The following is a 26,209-nucleotide window of genomic DNA, read 5'->3' on the forward strand; positions in this document are numbered from 1 at the left end:
TGTAGTAATTGAATTGTATATTAGCTACTAAGTATGAACTTTAACGGGTAGGTACTACCCGAATTAAAATTATAAAACGCAAATATGAAGAAAAGACTTTTATAAATAAGTTCATATTATGCTACGAAATACTATTGACTACTCCTAATATTCTATATGATTAACTTAATTCTTTTGGCTATTTTTGAAGGAAATGTCACCGATTACTAGACACAACATGAACATGAGCGAGGAAGATTTTCGTGTTTTCCTTGCAGCGAACATAGCCGCAGTACAGGCTGCAATGCAAACAACAACAATAATGTAGAGACCCGTCCTAATCTATCCAGACGAAGTCCATATCGATTATAAAGGATTCACAACAGTTGATTTCATCGCGAGGTACTTGACCTCTATATGATACATTTTACAAACATTACATTCGTTTTTGAAAAGACAATCTTTCATTACATCGAAAGTTGACGGCATGCATATCATTTTATAATATATCTAACTATAATTGACCTAATAATAATCTTGATGAACTCAACGACTCGAATGCAACGTCTTTGGAAATATGTTACGAATGACTCCAAGTAATATCTTTAAAATGAGCAATTGCACAGCGAAAGACTTCTTTCATACCTGATAATAAACATGCTTTAAAGTGTCAACCAAAAGGTTGGTGAGTTCATTAGTTTAACATAAATAATCATTTCCATCATTTTAATAGACCACAAGATTTTCATTTTCAGTTCTCATAAATATACGTCCCATGCAAAGAGACAAAAATCATTCATATGGATTGAACACCTGGTAACCGACATTAACAAGATGCATATAAGAATATCCCCTATCATTCTGGGAAATCTTTCGGACATGATAAAAACAACATCGAAGTACTAAAGCATCCGGTACTTTGGATGGGTTCGTTAGGCCCAATAGATCTATCTTTAGGATTCGCGTCAATTAGGCGTCCACTAATTCTCAAAATTAGTGATGTTCCCTAATTCTTAGGCTACCAAGCTAAAAGGGGGATATTCGGCTTCGATCATTCAACCATATAATGCAGTTTCGATTACTTGTGTCTATTTCGTAAAACATTTATAAAACTTGCGCATGTATTCTCAGCCCAAAAATATAAAGGGTAAAAAGGCAAATGAAACTCACAATACTGTATTTTGTAGTAAAAATACATATGACGACATTGAACAATGTAGGGTTGGCCTTGAATTCACGAACCTATATCATTTGTATATTTATTAATATATATAATTGAAATCGAACAAATATATATAAATTTATTAGTTATATCCTTTTTATATTAACAATATATATATGTTTCACCTATTCATTTTGTATATAAAAATATTAATTTTGTTATGTTATATGTATTTAAAATATATCATTTGTATATTAATAACAGTAGTTATAATAATACTAAAATAATGTTGATAGTGGTAAAATGTTCATAATACTTAATATTATTAATTAACTAAAAATGTTAATAATTCTATTAATAATAATAATAATAATAATGATATTAATGATAGTAAATGTAAAAATATTAATTTTTTTATTGTTAATGCTAATTATGATAATGATTTTAGTAACTACATAATAATACTCTTGATAACATAAATATAAATAATAATACTTATAACGATAATAATCCTAATAATGACTATGGTACTTATAACGTTGATTATAATACTAATTATAATTATAATACAGGTGGTAATAATAATATTAATACTATTAATTATAATATGATACAAGTACTAATTTTAATGAAATTAATAATAATACTTATAGTAATATTAGTGGCAATACTCATAACAACCTAAATAGTAATATTTATTGTGATAATAATAATTATAGTTATGATAATAACACTTATTTAGATGATAATAATATGTAATTACTTTATTTTAGTAATACTAATAATTAACTTAACCATAATATTAATAAGTATATTTGTGGTTATAATCATGATAAAAACAATATTTGCTAGTTAATTCTTTTATTAGTAATAATAATAGTATTAATAATTATAATTATAATACTAATAATAACAAAACTAATAATAACAATATTAATCATAATAATAATGTTTATAACATTAATGAAAACAATAATAATGATAACACTAATAATTATAACAATAATAATAAGAATGATAATAATAATAATAAAAGTAATAAAAGTGTATACCCTTCAAAGAGCTTTTCTAAAAAAAATGCCCTAGGCGAGACTCGAACCCGAGACCTCCCGCTAACCCAACATCCCTGCTAACCATCCATCCGAAACTATTTTTCTGTTTTAAAAACTCCTTTTTATTTATATAACCCGTAAGTATTATGCTTCCTTCTTCCTCTCCTTCCCAAAAACTATCGGCCAAAGCAATTTTCCAACCCATGACTCAATTACAAAGACAATATTAGGTACTTAAAATTAGTTGGAAACCATCAAAATTAAGTGATTGTAAAAAAAAAAAAAAAAAAAAATTTTAAAAAGAGGAAAACCGCTGTACATATCGCGGCTTATAAAAAAAAAGAATTTCGATTTTTGGTTTAGAGATCGTTACAGGATATGTTTATAACATGAAATAGGTTCTAAATACTCCCTATAAACTTTCCAAAACATCAATTTAACTTCAATCATAACAGAAATTTCGAATTTGATTGATGAACAATAGTTGACTTTTTGTTTCAAAAACTTTGACTCCGAAATTCGTACACGATATTAAAAATCGAAGGCTGAAACTTTACAAAAATCTTCACTATAAGATTCCTAACCATCCTACATTTATGGATTTTGCTAGTTTATTCGAAGTTTGAATTTTTGATTTATGTAACTGGAACAGAGGTGTCGACCTTTCTCCCTAAATTTTATGGTTTTAAATTCATTAACTAATTGTAAATTAATATATATCGAACGACTCCTGTTTTGAATTTGTGATTGAAATCGACCCGTAACAATATTCGACAGAAACAAAATTACCTACAATGTCGCTACATACTCAAGGACATGAAGAATAATAATATAAAAATTAAAAGTTTATCTTGATTTGTACTGAATCTTCATAATTATCTGATTTTTACAATTTATATACAATTAATATTAATAAATAAAATAGTATATTAATAATTAATAATAATAATAATCCTAATAATAATAATTATATTGATAATAATAAACAATAATAATAATAATAATAAAAATAATAGTAATAATATTATTAATGATAATAATATTTTTAGTAGTAATAATAATATAACAATTTATGTATCTCAAATTTTTATATTTATATATATCATATAATAGTATTAATAATACTGATATTAATCTTATTATTAATAGTAATATTAATATTAATATTAGTAATAATAATAAAAGTAATAATATATCATCTATATTTTCTTGTAATTAATATTACATATCATTAACTATGTAATATTATTAATTATATAATATATATATAATAACATATATTGAAATGTTTACTTTTAATATAATTACATTATTTATGTGTTTGTATATTAAATATGAAAATATAATTTTCTTATATATATATATATATATATATATATATATATATATATATATAAAATATTATATTAACCGATAATAGAATTAGATATTGTATATTTCAACACATAATATCTATACCTTTTATATATTTTACAATATATAATAATAATTACGTATAGAAGTCATATACATACATATATTCAAACTACTATATATAATATTATGTTTTAAGATTTTAAGTAGATGATTAAATTAATTTTATATATTGAAGCAAATAAATTCAGAGTATATTATTTAATACTTTGTTACTATTTTACCATATATATATTTACATCCAAATATAAACTACTGTTCGTGAATCGTCGGGAATAGTCAATGTCAAATGCATTCCTAAAAAAAAAAATAGTCCCAACGTTTTGAGACTCAACATTACAAACTTTGCTTATCGTCTCGAAATCATATAAAGATCAAGTTTAAATTTGGTCGAAAATCTTCGGGTCGTCACAGTACCTACCAGTTAAAGAAATTTCGTCCCGAAATTTGAGTGAGGTGGTCATGGCTAACAATAAAAATGTTTTCATGACGAATATGAGTTGATAAATAGAGTTCTATCATTATTGAGTAATATGGATAAAACAATTCGATTATTCGAAGAGTACGAATGAAGCTATCACAAAAGATTGAGTTAGAGATTTAACTTTTGATTTAGTCACATTGGAATTTAGAAAATAAGGTGCGTCTTAACTTTTGACGTTGTCTTGGTTGAATTCCGGAATTCAAGGGATTTAAAAAAAATCTTCGAAATCTAAAAGATTTGATTCTTCGGCGAGTAAGGAAATTAAGATTTCTATAATTAAATACGGTGATCTGCCTCGATTACTCTGTCTGGTATTTCATTATAAATTAAGCTCTTCCGTTCCATTATTCTCACCATTTCTATACTTTCTTTCTTAGTTCATACATCCAAAAGATTGTGAAAATGCTTAATTCAATTCTAATCCTTGATATTTTGTTAATTATCATTTCTGTCATCCTTCTTTTTAATCTTCCACCAGAAGAATCTGTTTACTTCTACTATTACTTTGGGGTGATACTATTCTTAATTCTACCTTGTCTTTATATTGCTATTTGTATTAATATCCACTGTTTGTAACCTACGTGTTGTTATTGGGCTTTATATTTTCTCTTATATTTTAGAGCTCTTTGCCTTTTTATTCTCTTCTCGACCTCTAATAAAGCAAGTAACGGTCCAGAATTTGTAAGTATGAGGTTTCTAATAAACTTAATGTCTTAACAAGGAAGAACGTAATAGCACGATTTGATTTGTCAAATTACCAGAATTACTGAGAATAGAACTATCAAGAATATATTTTCTTGATATGTTCAGAAGTTAATCAGAATGAAAGAGTTATGTAACATGACACATGATGACGTTATAATCTATGAATCATCATGTTCCATTTAGAAACTCAGCACCACTTACTGTAATATAATCACGTTGATCAAGTGTCATTATGTTATACTAACTCATGCATCAGTTCCCAACATTACTTCAATAACATTCATATTTTAAGCTCGAAAGTTTACAGAATATAGAAACTAACAGTTTCTATATGATGTAACACTGATAGCACAAAGAGATTAATGATTTCATATAAGAATAGTTATAAAAATATCTTCAGAAATATGGAGGATATTTATAATGAAAGATACGATAATATCTTGGAATTTCTAATATCGAAGGATTGTGAAGAAAATTTGTCCGCAAGAGTTTGGAGTCAGAAGCAAGGTATTCGCTAAAGATTTCATCAGAAACAGAATCATCAGGTTTCTTAATGTACAAGTTTAGTTCTTGTGATTTTTTCAGAGACTCCTTCGTAGTTTGCTCAATCAGTTTTTCAGTTTCGAACTTTTTCTGAGCTTTGCCAACATACAATTCTTTATCATCAACTTTTGGCTGTTGAGGTCGTTTACAGTTTTTGTTGCTTCATTCAACTTTTCAAAATTCAGAGTATTAATGCGCAGACTGGGTGCTTTTCAGAATTTCAGAATGGAAGATCATAGTTCTAAGAGGTAAATGTTATACATATAACTGTTGATGTAGATATGCTGTGAGTTTTCAAAGTACTGATTGCTGATTCCCGTTAATTGGTATGGCAGTTCTCGTTACAAGATGCGGATGAGTATATGATAGGGTTTCAATGAGTAAATATAATGATTTAGCAGAGAGATTTAAGCTAAGAAGCAACGAGGTTGCTGGTACGTCTGCTGGTAATATGGTGGAATACAAAAGGTTCTCTGGCAACAATAAGATAGCATGCATATAAATCAAGGTGATAATAAGGTTGTTTTGAACGAAAAGTCGAAGTTCACTTGCTGGAGCTGTGAAAAAATTTGCTACTTTAAAAGGAATTACCAAGTTATTTTTGGAAATAATAATACTAAAGGAATTAGCACAGATACGTGTTAAATGTTTACTCAGGTTCCAAGAGTTTTCAAGTGCATAAATATATGCATGAATCTCTTCTTACGTAGATGAAGTGCGGTTGGTTCATCCTCTCGATTGAGGTGTTTTCTGAAATGTCCCGTTCTTATTGATTAAAAACGTTCCATATTAATTGATTTCGTTGCGAGGTTTTGACCTCTATATGAGACGTTTTTCAAAGACTGCATTCATTTTAAAACAAACCATAACCTTTATTTCATCAATAAAGGTTTAAAAAGCTTTACGTAGATTATCAAATAATGATAATCTAAAATATCCTGTTTACACACGACCATTACATAATGGTTTACAATACAAATATGTTACAACAAAATAAGTTTCTTGAATGCAGTTTTTACACAATATCATACAAGCATGGACTCCAAATCTCGTCCTTATTTAAGTATGCGACAGCGGAAGCTCTTAATAATCACCTGAGAATAAACATGCTTAAAACGTCAACAAAAATGTTGGTGAGTTATAGGTTTAACCTATTTATATCAAATCATAATAATAGACCACAAGATTTCATATTTCAATACACATCCCATACATAGAGATAAAAATCATTCATATGGTGAACACCTGGTAACCGACATTAACAAGATGCATATATAAGAATATCCCCATCATTCCGGGACACCCTTCGGATATGATATAAATTTCGAAGTACTAAAGCATCCGGTACTTTGGATGGGGCTTGTTGGGCCCGATAGATCTATTTTTAGGATTCGCGTCAATTAGGGTGTCTGTTCCCTAATTCTTAGATTACCAGACTTAATAAAAAGGGGCATATTCGATTTCGATAATTCAACCATAGAATGTAGTTTCATGTACTTGTGTCTATTTTGTAAATCATTTATAAAACCTGCATGTATTCTCATCCCAAAAATATTAGATTTTAAAAGTGGGACTATAACTCACTTTCACAGATTTTTACTTCGTCGGGAAGTAAGACTTGGCCACTGGTTGATTCACGAACCTATAACAATATATACATATATATCAAAGTATGTTCAAAATATATTTACAGCACTTTTAATATATTTTGATGTTTTAAGTTTATTAAGTCAGCTGTCCTCGTTAGTAACCTACAACTAGTTGTCCACAGTTAGATGTACAGAAATAAATCGATAAATATTATCTTGAATCAATCCACGACCCAGTGTATACGTATCTCAGTATTGATCACAACTCAAACTATATATATTTTGGAATCAACCTCAACCCTGTATAGCTAACTCCAACATTCACATATAGAGTGTCTATGGTTGTTCCGAAATATATATAGATGTGTCGACATGATAGGTCGAAACATTGTATACGTGTCTATGGTATCTCAAGATTACATAATATACAATACAAGTTGATTAAGTTATGGTTGGAATAGATTTGTTACCAATTTTCACGTAGCTAAAATGAGAAAAATTATCCAATCTTGTTTTACCCATAACTTCTTCATTTTAAATCCGTTTTGAGTGAATCAAATTGCTATGGTTTCATATTGAACTCTATTTTATGAATCTAAACAGAAAAGTATAGGTTTATAGTCGGAAAAATAAGTTACAAGTCATTTTTGTAAAGGTAGTCATTTCAGTCGAAAGAATGACGTCTAGATGACCATTTTAGAAAACATACTTCCACTTTGAGTTTAACCATAATTATTGGATATAGTTTCATGTTCATAATAAAAATCATTTTCTCAGAATAAAAACTTTTAAATCAAAGTTTATCATAGTTTTTAATTAACTAACCCAAAACAGCCCGCGGTGTTACTACGACGGCGTAAATCCGGTTTTACGGTGTTTTTCGTGTTTCCAGGTTTTAAATTATTAAGTTAGCATATCATATAGATATAGAACATGTGTTTAGTTGATTTTAAAAGTCAAGTTAGAAGGATTAACTTTTGTTTGCGAACAAGTTTAGAATTAACTAAACTATGTTCTAGTGATTACAAGTTTAAACCTTCGAATAAGATAGCTTTATATGTATGAATCGAATGATATTATGAACATCATTACTACCTTAAGTTCCTTGGATAAACCTACTGGAAAAGAGAAAAATGGATCTGGCTTCAATGGATCCTTGGATGGCTTGAAGTTCTTGAAACAAAATCATGACACGAAAACAAGTTCAAGTAAGATCATCACTTGAAATAAGATTGTTATAGTTATAGAAATTGAACCAAAGTTTGAATATGATTATTACCTTGTATTAGAATGATAACCTACTGTAATAAACAAAGATTTCTTGAGGTTGGATGATCACCTTACAAGATTGGAAGTGAGCTAGCAAACTTGAAAGTATTCTTGATTTTATGAAACTAGAACTTTTGGAATTTATGAAGAACACTTAGAACTTGAAGATAGAACTTGAGAGAGATCAATTAGATGAAGAAAATTGAAGAATGAAAGTGTTTGTAGGTGTTTTTGGTCGTTGGTGTATGGATTAGATATAAAGGATATGTAATTTTGTTTTCATGTAAATAAGTCATGAATGATTACTCATATTTTTGTAATTTTATGAGATATTTCATGCTAGTTGCCAAATGATGGTTCCCACATGTGTTAGGTGACTCACATGGGCTGCTAAGAGCTGATCATTGGAGTGTATATACCAATAGTACATACATCTAAAAGCTGTGTATTGTACGAGTACGAATACGGGTGCATACGAGTAGAATTGTTGATGAAACTGAATGAGGATGTAATTGTAAGCATTTTTGTTAAGTAGAAGTATTTTGATAAGTGTCTTGAAGTCTTTCAAAAGTGTATGAATACATATTAAAACACTACATGTATATACATTTTAACTGAGTCGTTAAGTCATCGTTAGTCGTTACATGTAAATGTTGTTTTGAAACCTTTAGGTTAACGATCTTGTTAAATGTTGTTAACCCAATGTTTATAATATCAAAAGAGATTTTAAATTATTATATTATCATGATATTATGATGTACGAATATCTCTTAATATGATATATATACATTAAATGTCGTTACAACGATAATCGTTACATATATGTCTCGTTTCAAAATCATTAAGTTAGTAGTCTTGTTTTTACATATGTAGTTCATTGTTAATATACTTAATGATATGTTTACTTATCATAATATCATGTTAACTATATATATAACCATATATATGTCATCATATAGTTTTTACAAGTTTTAACGTTCGTGAATCACCGGTCAACTTGGGTGGTCAATTGTCTATATGAAACCTATTTCAATTAATCAAGTCTTAACAAGTTTAATTGCTTAACATGTTGGAAACATTTAATCATGTAAATATCAATCTCAATTAATATATATAAACATGGAAAAGTTCGGGTCACTACAGTACCTACCCGTTAAATAAATTTCGTCCCGAAATTTTAAGCTGTTGAAGGTGTTGACGAATCTTCTGGAAATAGATGCGGGTATTTCATCTTCATCTGATCTTCATGCTCCCAGGTGAACTCGGGTCCTCTACGAGCATTCCATCGAACCCTAACAATTGGTATTTTGTTTTGCTTAAGTCTTTTAACCTCACGATCCATTATTTCGACGGGTTCTTCGATGAATTGGAGTTTTTCGTTGATTTGGATTTCATCTAACGGAATAGTGAGATCTTCTTTAGCAAAACATTTCTTCAAATTCGAGACGTGGAAAGTGTTATGTACAGCCGCGAGTTGTTGAGGTAACTCAAGTCGGTAAGCTACTGGTCCGACACGATCAATAATCTTGAATGGTTCAATATACCTTGGATTTAATTTCCCTCGTTTACCAAATCGAACAACGCCTTTCCAAGGTGCAACTTTAAGCATGACCATCTCTCCAATTTCAAATTCTATATCTTTTCTTTTAATGTCAGCGTAGCTCTTTTGTCGACTTTGGGCGGTTTTCAACCGTTGTTGAATTTGGATGATCTTCTCGGTAGTTTCTTGTATAATCTCCGGACCCGTAATCTGTCTATCCCCCACTTCACTCCAACAAATCAGAGACCTGCACTTTCTACCATAAAGTGCTTCAAACGGCGCCATCTCAATGCTTGAATGGTAGCTGTTGTTGTAGGAAAATTCTGCTGTTTCCGAAATCAATAACACATGCTCGTAGCATGTCTTCAAGCGTTTGTATCGTCCTTTCGCTCTGCCCATCAGTTTGTGGATGATAGGCAGTACTCATGTCTAGACGAGTTCCTAATGCTTGCTGTAATGTCTGCCAGAATCTTGAAATAAATCTGCCATCCCTATCAGAGATAATAGAGATTGGTATTCCATGTCTGGAGACGACTTCCTTCAAATACAGTCGTGCTAACTTCTCCATTTTGTCATCTTCTCTTATTGACAGGAAGTGTGCTGATTGGGTGAGACGATCAACTATTACCCAAATAGTATTAAAACCACTTGCAGTCCTTGGCAATTTAGTGATGAAATCCATGGTAATGTTTTCCCATTTCCATTCTGGGATTTCGGGTTGTTGAAGTAGACCTGATGGTTTCTGATGCTCAGCTTTGACCTTAGAACACGTCAAACATTCTCCTACGTATTTAGCAACATCGGCTTTCATACCCGGCCACTAAAAATGTTTCTTGAGATCCTTGTACATCTTCCCCGTTCCAGGATGTATTGAGTATCTGGTTTTATGAGCTTCTCTAAGTACCATTTCTCTCATATCTCCAAATTTTGGTACCCAAATCCTTTCAGCCCTATACCGGGTTCCGTCTTCCCGAATATTAAGATGCTTCTCCGATCCTTTGGGTATTTCATCCTTTAAATTTCCCTCTTTTAAAACTCCTTGTTGCGCCTCCTTTATTTGAGTAGTAAGGTTATTATGAATCATTATATTCATAGATTTTACTCGAATGGGTTCTCTGTCCTTCCTGCTCAAGGCATCGGCTACCACATTTGCCTTCCCCGGGTGGTAACGAATCTCAAAGTTGTAATCATTCAATAATTCAATCCACCTACGCTGCCTCATATTCAGTTGTTTCTGATTAAATATGTGTTGAAGACTTTTGTGGTCGGTATATATAATACTTTTGACCCCATATAAGTAGTGCCTCCAAGTCTTTAATGCAAAAACAACCGCGCCTAATTCCAAATCATGCGTCGTATAATTTTGTTCGTGAATCTTCAATTGTCTAGACGCATAAGCAATAACCTTCGTTCGTTGCATTAATACACAACCGAGACCTTGCTTTGATGCATCACAATAAATCACAAAATCATCATTCCCTTCAGGCAATGACAATATAGGTGCCGTAGTTAGCTTTTTCTTCAATAACTGAAACGCTTTCTCTTGTTCATCATTCCATTCAAATTTCTTCCCTTTATGCGTTAATGCAGTCAAGGGTTTTGCTATTCTGGAAAAGTCTTGGATGAACCTTCTGTAGTAACCAGCTAGTCCTAAAAACTGGCGTATGTGTTTCGTAGTTTTCGGGGTTTCCCACTTTTCAACAGTTTCTATCTTTGCCGGATCCACCTTAATACCTTCTTTGTTCACTATGTGACCGAGGAATTGAACTTCTTCCAACCAAAATGCACACTTTGAAAACTTAGCGTACAATTCTTCCTTCCTCAATACTTCTAACACCTTTCTCAAATGTTCACCGTGTTCTTGGTCATTCTTTGAGTAAATAAGTATGTCATCAATGAAAACAATGACAAACTTGTCAAGGTATGGTCCACACACTCGGTTCATAAGGTCCATGAACACAGCTGGTGCATTAGTTAAACCAAACGGCATGACCATAAACTCGTAATGACCGTAACGTGTTCTGAAAGCAGTCTTTGGAATATCATCTTCTTTCACCCGCATTTGATGATACCCGGAACGTAAGTCAATCTTTGAATAAACAGACGAGCCTTGTAGTTGATCAAATAAGTCGTCGATTCTCGGTAGTGGGTAGCGGTTCTTGATGGTAAGTTTGTTCAACTCTCGGTAGTCGATACACAACCTGAATGTACCATCTTTCTTCTTGACAAACAAAACAGGAGCTCCCCACGGTGATGTGCTTGGTCGAATGAAACCACGCTCTAAAAGTTCTTGTAATTGGCTTTGTAGTTCTTTCATCTCGCTGGGTGCGAGTCTGTAAGGAGCACGAGCTATTGGTGCAGCTCCTGGTACAAGATCTATTTGAAATTCAACGGATCGATGTGGGGGTAATCCCGGTAATTCTTTCGGAAATACATCGGGAAATTCTTTTGCAATGGGAACATCATTGATGCTCTTTTCTTCAGTTTGTACTTTCTCGACGTGTGCTAGAACAGCATAGCAACCTTTTCTTATTAGTTTTTGTGCCTTCAAATTACTAATAAAATGTAGCTTCGTGTTGCCCTTTTCTCCGTACACCATTAAGGGTTTTCCTTTTTCTCGTATAATGCGAATTGCATTTTTGTAACAAACGATCTCTGCTTTCACTTCTTTCAACCAGTCCATACCGATTATCACATCAAAACTCCCTAACTCTACTGGTATCAAATCAATCTTAAATGTTTCGCTAACCAGTTTAATTTCTCGATTCCGACATATATTATCTGCTGAAATTAATTTACCATTTGCTAATTCGAGTAAAAATTTACTATCCAAAGGCGTCAATGGACAACTTAATTTAGCACAAAAATCTTTACTCATACAGCTTCTATCCGCACCCGAATCAAATAAAACGTAAGCAGATTTATTGTCAATAAGAAACGTACCCGTAACAAGCTCCGGGTCTTCTTGTGCCTCTGCCGCATTAATATTGAAAACTCTTCCGCGACCTTGTCCATTCGTGTTCTCCTGGTTTGGGCAATTTCTAATAATGTGGCCCGATTTTCCACATTTATAACAAACTACATTGGCATAACTTGCTCCGACACTACTTGCTCCGCCATTACTCGTTCCGACACCATTTGTTCCTTTCGTTCTATTAACCCCTGGTCCGTAGACCTCACACTTCGCCGCGCTATGACCATTTCTTTTACACTTGTTGCAAAATTTGGTGCAGAACCCCGAGTGATTCTTTTCACACCTTTGGCATAGCTACTTCTGATTGTTGTTGTTGTTGCGGTTATTATTGTTGTTGGGATGATTGTTGTAGTTGCTGTTGTTGTTGTTGTTGTTGTTGGGCCGTTTGTTGTAGTTGCGATTGTTGGGATAATTGTTGCGATTATTGTTGTAATTGCTGTTGTTGTTGTATTGGTGATTCTTATCACCGTTTTCCTCCCACTTTCTTTTGACTTGCTTCACATTGGCCTCTTCAGCAGTCTGTTCTTTAATTCTTTCTTCAATCTGGTTCACTAGTTTGTGAGCCATTCTACATGCCTGTTGTATGGAGGCGGGCTCGTGTGAACTTATATCTTCTTGGATTCTTTCCGGTAATCCTTTCACAAACGCGTCGATCTTCTCTTCCTCATCTTCGAATGCTCCCGGACACAATAGGCACAATTCTGTGAATCATCTTTCGTACGTGGTAATATCAAATCCTTGGGTTCGTAACCCTCTAAGTTCTGTCTTGAGCTTATTGACCTCGGTTCTGGGACGGTACTTCTCGTTCATCAAGTGCTTGAATGCTGACCACGGTAGTGCGTACGCATCGTCTTGTCCCACTTGCTCTAGATAGGTATTCCACCATGTTAACGCAGAACCTGTGAAGGTATGCGTAGCGTACTTCACTTTGTCCTCTTCAGTACACTTACTTATGGCAAACACCGATTCGACCTTCTCGGTCCATCGTTTCAATCCAATCGGTCCTTCGGTTCCATCAAATTCCAAAGGTTTGCAGGCAGTGAATTCGTTATAGGTGCATCCTACACGATTTCCTGTACTGCTAGATCCAAGGTTATTCTTGGTATGTAGCGCAGCCTGTACTGCGGCTATGTTTGAAGCTAGAAAAGTACGGAATTCCTCTTCATTCATATTCACGGTGTGTCGAGTAGTCGGTGCCATTTCCTTCAAAATAGTCAAATGGAACAAGTTAATCATACAGAATATTAAGAGTAGTTAATAGTATTTTGTAACATAATATGAACTCATTTATAAAAGCTTTTTCTTCATATTAGCGTTTTATAAGTTTAAATTCGGGTAGTACCTACCCGTTAAGTTCATACTTAGTAGCTAATATACAATTCAACTACTACAATTCTATATGAAAAACTGATTATAATAATATTTCGCGTTCAAACTTTTATACAATATTTTACAAACTTACAATACCGCTTATTTTACATAAAACATGAAATATAGCACACAATAACTTTGATACAAGATAGTTGTGAAGATAATTCTAGCTAGTACACAAGTCGTTCAGCAAAGGCAATAAAGACACGTAATTCATACGTCCAGAAACAAGTCATGCATTCTGGTTTTACTAGGATTACTTCCCATCCTTGGTCTTGTGGAACATAACCGTTATGGCCGTTGATAAGACAGCGTGTTGTAACGTCGTCAAAGGGACGAGGGTTACGTAATGTCCAACAGTCCCGTAACAATCTAAAAACCTCATTTCTTACCCCAATTACCGACTCCGTCACTTGTGGAAACGTTTTGTTTAATAGTTGTAGCCCGATGTTCTTGTTCTCACTTTGGTGAGAAGCGAACATTACTAATCCGTAAGCATAACATGCTTCTTTATGTTGCATGTTAGCCGCTTTTTCTAAATCACGAAGTCCAATATTCGGATATATTGAGTCAAAATAATTTCTTAACCCGTTGCGTAAAATAGCATTTGGGTTCCCCGCAATATATGTGTCAAAGTAAACACATCGTAACTTATGGGTTTCCCAATGTGATATCCCCCATCTTTCAAACGAAAGTCTCTTATAAACCAAGACATTCTTGGAACGTTCTTCGAATGTCTTACAAACTGATCTCGCCTTAAATAGTTGTGCCGAGTAATTCTGACCGACTCTAGACAAGATTTCATCAATCATGTCTCCGGGTAGGTCTCTTAAAATATTGGGTTGTCTATCCATTTTGTGTTTTTATACTGTAAAATAGACAAGAGTTAGATTCATAAAAAAAAATACTTATTAATACAAGCAATTTTTACATATATCATAAAGCATAAGCACACTATATTACATATATTACGCCACACGAATACAACTATCTTATTCCGACTCGCTTGTTTCTTCTTCTTCGGTTTTGGATCGTTTTGCCAAGTTTCTAGGGATATATGATGTTCCCCTAATACGAGCCGTCGTTGTCCACATTGGTTTAGAAAAACCTGGTGGTTTAGAGGTTCCCGGGTCATTGTTACAACTTAAGGACTTCGGGGGTTGACGATACATATAAAGTTCATCGGGGTTGGAATTAGATTTCTCTATTTTTATGCCCTTTCCCTTATTATTTTCTTTTGCCTTTTTAAATTTAGTTGGGGTAATTTCTATAACATCATCGGAATTCTCGTCGGAATCCGATTCATCGGAGAATTGGTAATCCTCCCAATATTTTGCTTCCTTGGCGGAAACACCATTGACCATAATTAACCTTGGTCGGTTGGTTGAGGATTTTATTTTACTTAACCGTTTTATTATTTCCCCCACCGGTTCTATTTCTTCATCCGGTTCCGATTCTTCTTCCGGTTCCGATTCTTCTTCCGGTTCCGACTCTTCTTCCGGTTCCGACTCTTCTTCCGGTTCCTCTTCGGGAACTTGTGAATCAGTCCACGAATCATTCCAATTTACATTTGACTCTTCATTATTATTAGGTGAGTCAATGGGACTTGTTCTAGAGGTAGACATCTATCACATAATATCAAACGCGTTAAGGGATTAATATATCACATAATATTCACATGTTAAAATATATAGTTTCCAACAAAATTTGTTAAGCAATCATTTTTCAACTAAACACGGTCGAAGTCCAGACTCACTAATGCATCCTAACAAACTCGATAAGACACACTAATGCAAAATTCTGGTTCTCTAAGACCAACGCTCTGATACCAACTGAAATGTCCCGTTCTTATTGATTAAAAACGTTCCATATTAATTGATTTCGTTGCGAGGTTTTGACCTCTATATGAGACGTTTTTCAAAGACTGCATTCATTTTAAAACAAACCATAACCTTTATTTCATCAATAAAGGTTTAAAAAGCTTTACGTAGATTATCAAATAATGATAATCTAAAATATCCTGTTTACACACGACCATTACATAATGGTTTACAATACAAATATGTTACAACAAAATAAGTTTCTTGAATGCAGTTTTTACACAATATCATACAAGTATGGACTCCAAATCTCGTCCTTATTTAAGTATGCGACAGCGGAAGCTCTTAATAATCACCTGAGAATAAACATGCTTAAAACGTCAACAAAAATGTTGGTGAGTTATAGGTTTAACCTATTTATATCAAATCATAATAATAGACCACAAGATTTCATATTTCAATACACATCCCATACATAGAGATAAAAATCATTCATATGGTGAACACCTGGTAACCGACATTAACAAGATGCATATATAAGAATATCCCCATCATTCCGGGACACCCTTCGGATATGATATAAATTTCGAAGTACTAAAGCATCCGGTACTTTGGATGGGGCTTGTTGGGCCCGATAGATCTATCTTTAGGATTCGCGTCAATTAGGGTGTCTGTTCCCTAATTCTTAGATTACCAGACTTAATAAAAAGGGGCATATTCGATTTTGATAATTCAACCATAGAATGTAGTTTCATGTACTTGTGTCTATTTTGTAAATCATTTATAAAACCTGCATGTATTCTCATCCCAAAAATATTAGATTTTAAAAGTGGGACTATAACTCACTTTCACAGATTTTTACTTCGTCGGGAAGTAAGACTTGGCCACTGGTTGATTCACGAACCTATAACAATATATACATATATATCAAAGTATGTTCAAAATATATTTACAGCACTTTTAATATATTTTGATGTTTTAAGTTTATTAAGTCAGCTGTCCTCGTTAGTAACCTACAACTAGTTGTCCACAGTTAGATGTACAGAAATAAATCGATAAATATTATCTTGAATCAATCCACGACCCAGTGTATACGTATCTCAGTATTGATCACAACTCAAACTATATATATTTTGGAATCAACCTCAACCCTGTATAGCTAACTCCAACATTCACATATAGAGTGTCTATGGTTGTTCCGAAATATATATAGATGTGTCGAAATGATAGGTCGAAACATTGTATACGTGTCTATGGTATCTCAAGATTACATAATATACAATACAAGTTGATTAAGTTATGGTTGGAATAGATTTGTTACCAATTTTCACGTAGCTAAAATGAGAAAAATTATCCAATCTTGTTTTACCCATAACTTCTTCATTTTAAATCCGTTTTGAGTGAATCAAATTGCTATGGTTTCATATTGAACTCTATTTTATGAATCTAAACAGAAAAGTATAGGTTTATAGTCGGAAAAATAAGTTACAAGTCGTTTTTGTAAAGGTAGTCATTTCAGTCGAAAGAACGACGTCTAGATGACCATTTTAGAAAACATACTTCCACTTTGAGTTTAACCATAATTTTTGGATATAGTTTCATGTTCATAATAAAAATCATTTTCTCAGAATAAAAACTTTTAAATCAAAGTTTATCATAGTTTTTAATTAACTAACCCAAAACAGCCCGCGGTGTTACTACGACGGCGTAAATCCGGTTTTACGGTGTTTTTCGTGTTTCCAGGTTTTAAATCATTAAGTTAGCATATCATATAGATATAGAACATGTGTTTAGTTGATTTTAAAAGTCAAGTTAGAAGGATTAACTTTTGTTTGCGAACAAGTTTAGAATTAACTAAACTATGTTCTAGTGATTACAAGTTTAAACCTTCGAATAAGATAGCTTTATATGTATGAATCGAATGATGTTATGAACATCATTACTACCTTAAGTTCCTTGGATAAACCTACTGGAAAAGAGAAAAATGGATCTGGCTTCAATGGATCCTTGGATGGCTCGAAGTTCTTGAAGCAAAATCATGACACGAAAACAAGTTCAAGTAAGATCATCACTTGAAATAAGATTGTTATAGTTATAGAAATTGAACCAAAGTTTGAATATGATTATTACCGTGTATTAGAATGATAACCTACTGTAATAAACAAAGATTTCTTGAGGTTGGATGATCACCTTACAAGATTGGAAGTGAGCTAGCAAACTTGAAAGTATTCTTGATTTTATGAAACTAGAACTTTTGGAATTTATGAAGAACACTTAGAACTTGAAGATAGAACTTGAGAGAGATCAATTAGATGAAGAAAATTGAAGAATGAAAGTGTTTGTAGGTGTTTTTGGTCGTTGGTGTATGGATTAGATATAAAGGATATGTAATTTTGTTTTCATGTAAATAAGTCATGAATGATTACTCATATTTTTGTAATTTTATGAGATATTTCATGCTAGTTTCCAAATGATGGTTCCCACATGTGTTAGGTGACTCACATGGGCTGCTAAGAGCTGATCATTGGAGTGTATATACCAATAGTCCATACATCTAAAAGCTGTGTATTGTACGAGTACGAATACGGGTGCATACGAGTAGAATTGTTGATGAAACTGAATGAGGATGTAATTGTAAGCATTTTGGTTAAGTAGAAGTATTTTGATAAGTGTATTGAAGTCTTTCAAAAGTGTATGAATACATATTAAAACACTACATGTATATACATTTTAACTGAGTCGTTAAGTCATCGTTAGTCGTTACATGTAAATGTTGTTTTGAAACCTTTAGGTTAACGATCTTGTTAAATGTTGTTAACCCAATGTTTATAATATCAAAAGAGATTTTAAATTATTATATTATCATGATATTATGATGTACGAATATCTCTTAATATGATATATATACATTAAATGTCGTTACAACGATAATCGTTACATATATGTCTCGTTTCAAAATCATTAAGTTAGTAGTCTTGTTTTTACATATGTAGTTCATTGTTAATATACTTAATGATATGTTTACTTATCATAATATCATGTTAACTATATATATAACCATATATATGTCATCATATAGTTTTTACAAGTTTTAACGTTCGTGAATCACCGGTCAACTTGGGTGGTCAATTGTCTATATGAAACCTATTTCAATTAATCAAGTCTTAACAAGTTTAATTGCTTAACATGTTGGAAACATTTAATCATGTAAATATCAATCTCAATTAATATATATAAACATGGAAAAGTTCGGGTCACTACAGTACCTACCCGTTAAATAAATTTCGTCCCGAAATTTTAAGCTGTTGAAGGTGTTGACGAATCTTCTGGAAATAGATGCGGGTATTTCTTCTTCATCTGATCTTCATGCTCCCAGGTGAACTCGGGTCCTCTACGAGCATTCCATCGAACCTTAACAATTGGTATCTTGTTTTGCTTAAGTCTTTTAACCTCACGATCCATTATTTCGACGGGTTCTTCGATGAATTGGAGTTTTTCGTTGATTTGGATTTCATCTAACGGAATAGTGAGATCTTCTTTAGCAAAACATTTCTTCAAATTCGAGACGTGGAAAGTGTTATGTACAGCCGCGAGTTGTTGAGGTAACTCAAGTCGGTAAGCTACTGGTCTGACACGATCAATAATCTTGAATGGTTCAATATACCTTGGATTTAATTTCCCTCGTTTACCAAATCGAACAACGCCTTTCCAAGGTGCAACTTTAAGCATGACCATCTCTCCAATTTCAAATTCTATATCTTTTCTTTTAATGTCAGCGTAGCTCTTTTGTCGACTTTGGGCGGTTTTCAACCGTTGTTGAATTTGGATGATCTTCTCGGTAGTTTCTTGTATAATCTCTGGACCCGTAATCTGTCTATCCCCCACTTCACTCCAACAAATCGGAGACCTGCACTTTCTACCATAAAGTGCTTCAAACGGCGCCATCTCAATGCTTGAATGGTAGCTGTTGTTGTAGGAAAATTCTGCTAACGGTAGATGTCGATCCCAACTGTTTCCGAAATCAATAACACATGCTCGTAGCATGTCTTCAAGCGTTTGTATCGTCCTTTCGCTCTTCCCATCAGTTTGTGGATGATAGGCAGTACTCATGTCTAGACGAGTTCCTAATGCTTGCTGTAATGTCTGCCAGAATCTTGAAATAAATCTGCCATCCCTATCAGAGATAATAGAGATTGGTATTCCATGTCTGGAGACGACTTCCTTCAAATACAGTCGTGCTAACTTCTCCATTTTGTCATCTTCTCTTATTGGCAGGAAGTGTGCTGATTTGGTGAGACGATCAACTATTACCCAAATAGTATTAAAACCACTTGCAGTCCTTGGCAATTTAGTGATGAAATCCATGGTAATGTTTTCCCATTTCCATTCTGGGATTTCGGGTTGTTGAAGTAGACCTGATGGTTTCTGATGCTCAGCTTTGACCTTAGAACACGTCAAACATTCTCCTACGTATTTAGCAACATCGGCTTTCATACCCGGCCACTAAAAATGTTTCTTGAGATCCTTGTACATCTTCCCCCTTCCAGGATGTATTGAGTATCTGGTTTTATGAGCTTCTCTAAGTACCATTTCTCTCATATCTCCAAATTTTGGTACCCAAATCCTTTCAGCCCTATACCGGGTTTCGTCTTCCCGAATATTAAGATGCTTCTCCGATCCTTTGGATATTTCATCCTTTAAATTTCCCTCTTTTAAAACTCCTTGTTGCGCCTCCTTTATTTGAGTAGTAAGGTTATTATGAATCATTATATTCATAGATTTTACTCGAATGGGTTCTCTGTCCTTCCTGCTCAAGGCATCGGCTACCACATTTGCCTTCCCCGGGTGGTAACGAATCTCAAAGTTGTAATCATTCAATAATTCAATCCACCTACGCTGCCTCATATTCAGTTGTTTCTGATTAAATATGTGTTGAAGACTTTTGTGGTCGGTATATATAATACTTTTGACCCCATATAAGTAGTGCCTCCAAGTCTTTAATGCAAAAACAAATGCGCCTAATTCCAAATCATGCGTCGTATAATTTTGTTCGTGAATCTTCAATTGTCTAGACGCATAAGCAATCACCTTCGTTCGTTGCATTAATACACAACCGAGACCTTGCTTTGATGCATCACAATAAATCACAAAATCATCATTCCCTTCAGGCAATGACAATATAGGTGCCGTAGTTAGCTTTTTCTTCAATAACTGAAACGCTTTCTCTTGTTCATCATTCCATTCAAATTTCTTCCCTTTATGCGTTAATGCAGTCAAGGGTTTTGCTATTCTGGAAAAGTCTTGGATGAACCTTCTGTAGTAACCAGCTAGTCCTAAAAACTGGCGTATGTGTTTCGTAGTTTTCGGGGTTTCCCACTTTTCAATAGTTTCTATCTTTGCCGGATCCACCTTAATACCTTCTTTGTTCACTATGTGACCGAGGAATTGAACTTCTTCCAACCAAAATGCACACTTTGAAAACTTAGCGTACAATTCTTCCTTCCTCAATACTTCTAACACCTTTCTCAAATGTTCACCGTGTTCTTGGTCATTCTTTGAGTAAATAAGTATGTCATCAATGAAAACAATGACAAACTTGTCAAGGTATGGTCCACACACTCGGTTCATAAGGTCCATGAACACAGCTGGTGCATTAGTTAAACCAAACGGCATGACCATAAACTCGTAATGACCGTAACGTGTTCTGAAAGCAGTCTTTGGAATATCATCTTCTTTCACCCGCATTTGATGATACCCGGAACGTAAGTCAATCTTTGAATAAACAGACGAGCCTTGTAGTTGATCAAATAAGTCATCGATTCTCGGTAGTGGGTAGCGGTTCTTGATGGTAAGTTTGTTCAACTCTCGGTAGTCGATACACAACCTGAATGTACCATCTTTCTTCTTGACAAACAAAACAGGAGCTCCCCACGGTGATGTGCTTGGTCGAATGAAACCACGCTCTAAAAGTTCTTGTAATTGGCTTTGTAGTTCTTTCATCTCGCTGGGTGCGAGTCTGTAAGGAGCACGAGCTATTGGTGCAGCTCCTGGTACAAGATCTATTTGAAATTCAACGGATCGATGTGGGGGTAATCCCGGTAATTCTTTCGGAAATACATCGGGAAATTCTTTTGCAATGGGAACATCATTGATGCTCTTTTCTTCAGTTTGTACTTTCTCGACGTGTGCTAGAATAGCATAGCAACCTTTTCTTATTAGTTTTTGTGCCTTCAAATTACTAATAAAATGTAGCTTCGTGTTGCCCTTTTCTCCGTACACCATTAAGGGTTTTCCTTTTTCTCGTATAATGCGAATTGCATTTTTGTAACAAACGATCTCTGCTTTCACTTCTTTCAACCAGTCCATACCGATTATCACATCAAAACTCCCTAACTCTACTGGTATCAAATCAATCTTAAATGTTTCGCTAACCAGTTTAATTTCTCGATTCCGACATATATTATCTGCTGAAATTAATTTACCATTTGCTAATTCGAGTAAAAATTTACTATCCAAAGGCGTCAATGGACAACTTAATTTAGCACAAAAATCTTTACTCATATAGCTTCTATCCGCACCCGAATCAAATAAAACGTAAGCAGATTTATTGTCAATAAGAAACGTACCCGTAACAAGCTCCGGGTCTTCTTGTGCCTCTGCCGCATTAATATTGAAAACTCTTCCGCGACCTTGTCCATTCGTGTTCTCCTGGTTCGGGCAATTTCTAATAATGTGGCCCGGTTTTCCACATTTATAACAAACTACATTGGCATAACTTGCTCCGACACTACTTGCTCCGCCATTACTCGTTCCGACACCATTTGTTCCTTTCGTTCTATTAACCCCTGGTCCGTAGACCTCACACTTCGCCACGCTATGACCATTTCTTTTACACTTATTGCAAAATTTGGTGCAGAACCCCGAGTGATTCTTTTCACACCTTTGGCATAGCTACTTCTGATTGTTGTTGTTGTTGCGGTTATTATTGTTGTTGGGATGATTGTTGTAGTTGCTGTTGTTGTTGTTGTTGTTGTTGGGCCATTTGTTGTAGTTGCGATTGTTGGGATAATTGTTGCGATTATTGTTGTAATTGCTGTTGTTGTTGTATTGGTGATTCTTATCACCGTTTTACTCCCACTTTCTTTTGACTTGCTTCACATTGGCCTCTTCAGCAGTCTGTTCTTTAATTATTTCTTCAATCTGGTTCACTAGTTTGTGAGCCATTCTACATGCCTGTTGTATGGAGGCGGGCTCGTGTGAACTTATATCTTCTTGGATTCTTTCCGGTAATCCTTTCACAAACGCGTCGATCTTCTCTTCCTCATCTTCGAATGCTCCCGGACACAATAGGCACAATTCTGTGAATCATCTTTCGTACGTGGTAATATCAAATCCTTGGGTTCGTAACCCTCTAAGTTCTGTCTTGAGCTTATTGACCTCGGTTCTGGGACGGTACTTCTCGTTCATCAAGTGCTTGAATGCTGACCACGGTAGTGCGTACGCATCGTCTTGTCCCACTTGCTCTAGATAGGTATTCCACCATGTTAACGCATAACCTGTGAAGGTATGCGTAGCGTACTTCACTTTGTCCTCTTCAGTACACTTACTTATGGCAAACACCGATTCGACCTTCTCGGTCCATCGTTTCAATCCAATCGGTCCTTCGGTTCCATCAAATTCCAAAGGTTTGCAGGCAGTGAATTCGTTATAGGTGCATCCTACACGATTTCCTGTACTGCTAGATCCAAGGTTATTCTTGGTATGTAGCGCAGCCTGTACTGCGGCTATGTTTGAAGCTAGAAAAGTACGGAATTCCTCTTCATTTATATTCACGGTGTGTCGAGTAGTCGGTGCCATTTCCTTCAAAATAGTCAAATGGAACAAGTTAATCATACAGAATATTAAGAGTAGTTAATAGTATTTCGTAGCATAATATGAACTCATTTATAAAAGCTTTTTTTTTCATATTAGCGTTTTATAAGTTTAAATTCGGGTAGTACCTACCCGTTAAGTTCATACTTAGTAGCTAATATACAATTCAACTACTACAATTCTATATGAAAAACTGATTATAATAATATTTCACGTTCAAACTTTTATACAATATTTTACAAACTTACAATACCGCTTATTTTACATAAAGCATGAAATATAGCACACAATAACTTTGATACAAGATAGTTGTGAAGATAATTCTAGCTAGTACACAAGTCGTTCAGCAAAGGCAATAAAGACACGTAATTCATACGTCCAGAAACAAGTCATGCATTCTGGTTTTACTAGGATTACTTCCCATCCTTGGTCTTGTGGAACATAACCGTTATGGCCGTTGATAAGACAGCGTGTTGTAACGTCGTCAAAGGGACGAGGGTTACGTAATGTCCAACAGTCCCGTAACAATCTAAAAACCTCATTTCTTACCCCAATTACCGACTCCGTCACTTGTGGAAACGTTTTGTTTAATAGTTGTAGCCCGATGTTCTTGTTCTCACTTTGGTGAGAAGTGAACATTACTAATCCGTAAGCATAACATGCTTCTTTATGTTGCATGTTAGCCGCTTTTTCTAAATCACGAAGTCCAATATTCGGATATATTGAGTCAAAATAATTTCTTAACCCGTTGCGTAAAATAGCATTTGGGTTCCCCGCAATATATGTGTCAAAGTAAACACATCGTTACTTATGGGTTTCCCAATGTGATATCCCCCATCTTTCAAACGAAAGTCTCTTATAAACCAAGACATTCTTGGAACGTTCTTCGAATGTCTTACAAACTGATCTCGCCTTAAATAGTTGTGCCGAGTAATTCTGACCGACTCTAGACAAGATTTCATCAATCATGTCTCCGGGTAGGTCTCTTAAAATATTGGGTTGTCTATCCATTTTGTGTTTTTATACTGTAAAATAGACAAGAGTTAGATTCATAAAAAAAAATACTTATTAATACAAGCAATTTTTACATATATCATAAAGCATAAGCACACTATATTACATATATTACGCCACACGAATACAACTATCTTATTCCGACTCGCTTGTTTCTTCTTCTTCGGTTTTGGATCATTTTGCCAAGTTTCTAGGGATATATGATGTTCCCCTAATACGAGCCGTCGTTGTCCACATTGGTTTAGAAAAACCTGGTGGTTTAGAGGTTCCCGGGTCATTGTTACAACTTAAGGACTTCGGGGGTTGACGATACATATAAAGTTCATCGGGGTTGGAATTAGATTTCTCTATTTTTATGCCCTTTCCCTTATTATTTTCTTTTGCCTTTTTAAATTTAGTTGGGGTAATTTCTATAACATCATCGGAATTCTCGTCGGAATCCGATTCATCGGAGAATTGGTAATCCTCCCAATATTTTGCTTCCTTGGCGGAAACACCATTGACCATAATTAACCTTGGTTGGTTGGTTGAGGATTTTCTTTTACTTAACCGTTTTATTATTTCCCCCACCGGTTCTATTTCTTCATCCGGTTCCGATTCTTCTTCCGGTTCCGATTCTTCTTCCGGTTCCGACTCTTCTTCCGGTTCCGACTCTTCTTCCGGTTCCTCTTCGGGAACTTGTGAATCAGTCCACGAATCATTCCAATTTACATTTGACTCTTCATTATTATTAGGTGAGTCAATGGGACTTGTTCTAGAGGTAGACATCTATCACATAATATCAAACGCGTTAAGAGATTAATATATCACATAATATTCACATGTTAAAAATATATAGTTTCCAACAAAATTTGTTAAGCAATCATTTTTCAACTAAACACGGTCGAAGTCCAGACTCACTAATGCATCCTAACAAACTCGATAAGACACACTAATGCAAAATTCTGGTTCTCTAAGACCAACGCTCTGATACCAACTGAAATGTCCCGTTCTTATTGATTAAAAACGTTCCATATTAATTGATTTCGTTGCGAGGTTTTGACCTCTATATGAGACGTTTTTCAAAGACTGCATTCATTTTAAAACAAACCATAACCTTTATTTCATCAATAAAGGTTTAAAAAGCTTTACGTAGATTATCAAATAATGATAATCTAAAATATCCTGTTTACACACGACCATTACATAATGGTTTACAATACAAATATGTTACAACAAAATAAGTTTCTTGAATGCAGTTTTTACACAATATCATACAAGCATGGACTCCAAATCTCGTCCTTATTTAAGTATGCGACAGCGGAAGCTCTTAATAATCACCTGAGAATAAACATGCTTAAAACGTCAACAAAAATGTTGGTGAGTTATAGGTTTAACCTATTTATATCAAATCATAATAACAGACCACAAGATTTCATATTT

This window comes from Rutidosis leptorrhynchoides, chromosome 3, assembly GCF_046630445.1.
Source record: "Rutidosis leptorrhynchoides isolate AG116_Rl617_1_P2 chromosome 3, CSIRO_AGI_Rlap_v1, whole genome shotgun sequence".
NCBI classification, from domain to species: Eukaryota; Viridiplantae; Streptophyta; class Magnoliopsida; order Asterales; family Asteraceae; genus Rutidosis; species Rutidosis leptorrhynchoides.